The sequence below is a fragment of the Cryptomeria japonica genome, unplaced genomic scaffold (genome assembly GCF_030272615.1).
Source record: "Cryptomeria japonica unplaced genomic scaffold, Sugi_1.0 HiC_scaffold_64, whole genome shotgun sequence".
Classification (NCBI taxonomy): Eukaryota; Viridiplantae; Streptophyta; class Pinopsida; order Cupressales; family Cupressaceae; genus Cryptomeria; species Cryptomeria japonica.
In genome coordinates this window covers 380,001-384,383 of record NW_026728886.1, presented here as the reverse complement: position 1 = coordinate 384,383, position 4,383 = coordinate 380,001, and the positions used below count along the sequence as shown (strand labels likewise).

At 61.5% G+C, this 4,383-nt stretch overlaps 1 non-coding gene across 1 annotated transcript; it reads left to right on the top strand.

Moving 5' to 3' along the window:
* Positions 1–3,576: 3,576 nt before the first annotated feature.
* On the top strand, positions 3,577–3,695 carry LOC131863507 (5S ribosomal RNA). The gene has a single exon (XR_009362408.1). It is a non-coding gene; the product is annotated as a 5S ribosomal RNA (ribosomal RNA).
* Positions 3,696–4,383: the final 688 nt, after the last annotated feature.

Genomic DNA, 4,383 nt, shown 5'->3' with positions numbered 1-4,383 from the left:
ATGGTGCCCACCGCGGCGAAGGTGCGCACCCGGGGCAAACCGGGCTAGGACTTCGTGCACGCCGCACCTTGGAGCACACTTCGGAGCGCTCCTTGGTGCGCACCATGGTGCCCACCAGGCCGCGCAACCCAGCCAAGGTGTGCGCACCAAGGTGCACGCGAGGTGCGCACCCGGGGCAAACCGGGGTCCGGCTTCGTGCACGCCGCACCTTGGAGCACACATCGGGGCGCTCCCGGGTTCGCACCGGCGTTGCGCACCGTGGTGGGCACCTCGGAGCGCACCGTGGTGGGCACCTCGGAGCACACCAAGGTGGGCAGCGAGGTGCGCACCTTTGATGCGATGCCTTCACTAATTTCCATAAAAGGCAAAAGAAAACGAGATTTTAAAATTTCCGTTTTGAAAGATAGTGAGAAAAAGGGAATGCTGGTGCCATCTTGAGCCCGCCCTGGTGCGCAGCCCAGCCAAGGTGTGCGCACCAAGGTGCCCACCCTGGCGAAGGTGCGCGCCCGGGCAATTAACCCAACTTCCAACTTCGCGCGCGCCAGGGTGGGAGCGCACCCAACAACCGGGCCTGGGAAGAGCCAATGCGAGAAACCCCACCAAACGCTCTGACAAAAAAAGAGGGGGCGCTCCAGTAACCCCGCTTCGGAGCGCACCCTGGGCAAACCCAGCCAGGGTGCCCACCCCGGCCAAGGTGCAGGCGAGGTGCGCACCCGGGGCAAACCGGGCTCCGACAACGTGCACGCCGCACCTTGGAGCACACTTCGTAGCGCTCCCGGGTGCGCACCTCAGAGCACACCAAGGTGGGCAGCGAGGTGCGCACCTTTGATGCGCTGCCTTCACTAATTTCCAGAAAAGGCAAAAAAAAGAGGAGATTTTAAAATTTCCGTTTTGAAAGATAGTGAAAAAAACGGAACGCGGGTGCCATCTTGAGCCCGCCCTGGTGCACAGCCCAGGTAAGGTGCCCACCCTGGCAAAGGTGCGCACCCGGGCAATTAACCCTACTTCCGACTTCGTGCGCGCCAGGGTGGCAACCGGGCCTGGGAAGAGCCAATGCGAGAAACCCCACCAAACGCTCCGACAAAAAAAGAGGCGGCGCTCCAATAACCCCGCTTCGGAGCGCAGCCGGGGCAAACCCAGCCAAGGTGCCCACCCCGACGAAGGTGCACGCGAGGTGCGCACCCGGGGCAAACCGGGCTCCGACAACGTGCACGCAGCACCTTGGAGCACACTTCGAAGCACTCCCGGGTGCCCACCGGCGTTGCGCACCGTGGTGGGCAGCGAGGTGCGCACCTTTGATGCGCTGCCTTCACTAATTTCCAGAAAAGGCAAAAAAAAATGAGATTTTAAAATTTCCGTTTTGAAAGATAGTGAAAAAAACGGAACGCGGGTGCCATCTTGAGCCCGCCCTGGTGCGCAGCCCAGGCAAGGCATGCGCACCAAGGTGCCCACCCGCGGTGCACGCCCGGGGCAAACCGGGCTCCGACTTCGTGCAGGCCGCACCTTGGAGCACACTTCGGAGCGCTCCTTGGTGCGCACCATGGTGCCCACCAGGGCGCACCCGGGGCAAACCGGGCTCCGACTTCGTGCACGCCGCACCTTGGAGCACACATCGGAGCGCTCCCAGGTTCGCACCAGCGTTGCGCACCTTTGATGCGCTGCCTTCACTAATTTCCAGAAAAGGCAAAAAAAAACGATATTTTAAAATTTCCGTTCTGAAAGATAGTGAAAAAAACGGAACGCGGGTGCCATCTTGAGCCCTTCCTGGTGCGCAGCCCAGGCAAGTTGTGCGCACCAAGGTGCCCACCCTGGCGGAGGTGCGCGCCCGGGGCAAACCGGGCTCCGACTTCGTGCACTGCATGGTGCCCACCAAGGCGCGCAACCCAGCCAAGGTGCCCACCGCAGCGAAGGTGCACGCGAGGTGCGCACCCGAGGTGCACACCCGGGGCAAACCGAGCTCCGACTTCGTGCACGCCGCACCTTGGAGCACACTTCAGAGCGCTCCTTGGTGCGCACCAGGGCGCGCAACCCAGCCAAGGTGCTCACCCCGGCGAAGGTGCACGCGAGGTGCGCACCCGGGGCAAGCCGGGCTCGGACTTCGTGCACGCCGCACCTTGGAGCACACATCGGAGCGCTCCCGGGTTCGCACCAGCATTGCGCACCTTTGATGCGCTGCCTTCACTAATTTCCAGAAAAGGCAAAAAAAAAAAAAAAAACGAGATTTTAAAATTTCCGTTTTGAAAGATAGTGAAAAAAACGGAACGCGGGTGCCATCTTGAGCCCGCCCTGGTGTGCAGCCCAGGCAAGTTGTGCGCACCAAGGCACCCACCCTGGCCAAGGTGGGTCACGGGGTGGGTCCTAGGGTGGGTAACGGGGTGGGTACTAAGGTGCGTGCCAAGGTGGGTCATGGGGTGGGTGCCAAGGTGGGCACCAGGGTGGGTGTGCACCAACCCTAGCCAGGGTAGGTCACGGGGTGGTTGTCGGGGTGGGCGTCAAGGAGCCAAGGTGGGTGGCAAGTAGCCAAGTTGCGTGCCAAGGTGGGTGTCGGGGTGGGTGCCAAGGATCCAAGGTGGGTGCCAAGGAACCAAGGTGGGTGTCTGGGTGGGTGCCGAGGTGGGAGCCAGGGTGGGTCCCAAGGTGAGTGCAAAGGTGGGTGCCAGGGTCAAGGTGAGTGCCAATGTGGGTTCCAAGGTGCCAGGGTCAGGGTGAGTGCCAATGTGGGTTCAAAGGTGCTAAGTTGGGTGCGAGGTTGGGTGCGAGGGTGGGTGGGTGCCAAGGTGTGCTAGGTGGAAGCCCGGGTGGGTCGGCATCCCATGGGTGTCGAGTTGGGTGCCTGATGGGTGCTTCTTGTCAAGTTTTAGTCGTCGGGACTCATTTCGAGCCTTAGAGGTCGTTTCTTGTCCGGTTGCCCTGTCTTCGACCTGGGAACCCAATTTTGGTCCTCGGGTCCCATTTTTTTTTGTCTCGCATCCCACTTTTGGCCTGTGGCCTTTTCGGGGTCGATTCTCGTTTTGGGCATCAGAGCATGTTTCTTCTCCTAAAACCCAATATTTGTTTATTAAGTCTCGGAACACATTTTTGTTCTCGTGGACCCATCATGGGTCTTGGAACGCATTTGTGGTCCTTGGGTCCCATTTTGCATCCCGAAACTTGTGTTTTGGTGCTTGATCCCTATTTTGGGTGCCCACCTTGCACCAAGTGCGCACCCGGGGCAAACCGAGCGCCTTGGTGCACCGGGGCAAGATCGAGCGTGCACCCGAGGCGCCCCGAACATGCACCAAGGTGCACTCGGCCCACATGTGAGCGCAGGTCGTTGCGCCCGAGGTGGTGTGTGGGCACCGCGTTGCAGACGGGACACTGCACGCACACGACGCCCCGTCCAGGTGCACGCACGTAGGCCGGGCCGGGTGCACACCCGACGCCCTAGCAAGGTGCGCGCACCCGGGCAGGGCTCACACTTGGCGAACGGGGCGCACTTCGCGAGGGAGGGTGTGCACCTCGACGGGGGTGGGTGGCCGGGGTGGATTCGCACGTGGGTCGCGGTTTGCTAAGTACACACTGCGACAAGCTCATAACGGGTGCGATCATACCAGCGTTAGTGCACCGGATCCCATCAGAACTCCGCAGTTAAGCGCGCTTGGGCCGGAGTAGTACTGGGATGGGTGACCTCCCGGGAAGTCCCGGTGTTGCACCCTTTTTTAGTTTTTCGCCGGGCGTCGCAATGCTATTTGAATAAACCTTTTGCCCGTTTGCGTTCTCGTCGGGGCCGGGCCGGGCCGGGGTGCGCTGCCCGCACTACCGCGCGCGCGGGGGCGACACCGAGCGCGCACCCGAGGCGCCCCGAGCACACAGGCCACGGTGCAACCCGGGCGTTGTGCGCGCACCCCGGTGCGCCCGAGGTGCTGCGCGCGCACCCAGGTGAAATCGGTGTGCACCTCGGCCAGTGCGCGCTCGGTCGAGTCGCGCACGTTGGCCAAGGTGCACGGTGATGTTTCTTACTCTAAGGTTCCGCACCAGACGCCCGGGACAGGTGAGCGAAGCTGGGCGGGGCCGGGTGCGCGGCCGGGGCAGGTGCACGCAGCTAGAGAGAGCTTTGGAGCACACCAGAGGTGCGCACCTTGGAGCACACTTCGGAGCGCACCAATGATGCGCTCCATTCAAAAGTTTCCTGAAAAGGCAAAAAAAGTTGAGATTATAGAATTTCCCACTTGAGAGATTGTAAAAAAAAAAAATTTAAAATGAAGGAAACGCGGGTGCCAAGGTGTGCGCGCCCGGGTGCGCAGCCCAGCCAAGGTGTGCGCACCAAGGCGCCCACCCTGGCGAAGGTGCACGCAAGGTGCGCACCCGAGGCAAACCGGACAATTAACCCAACTTTCGACTTCG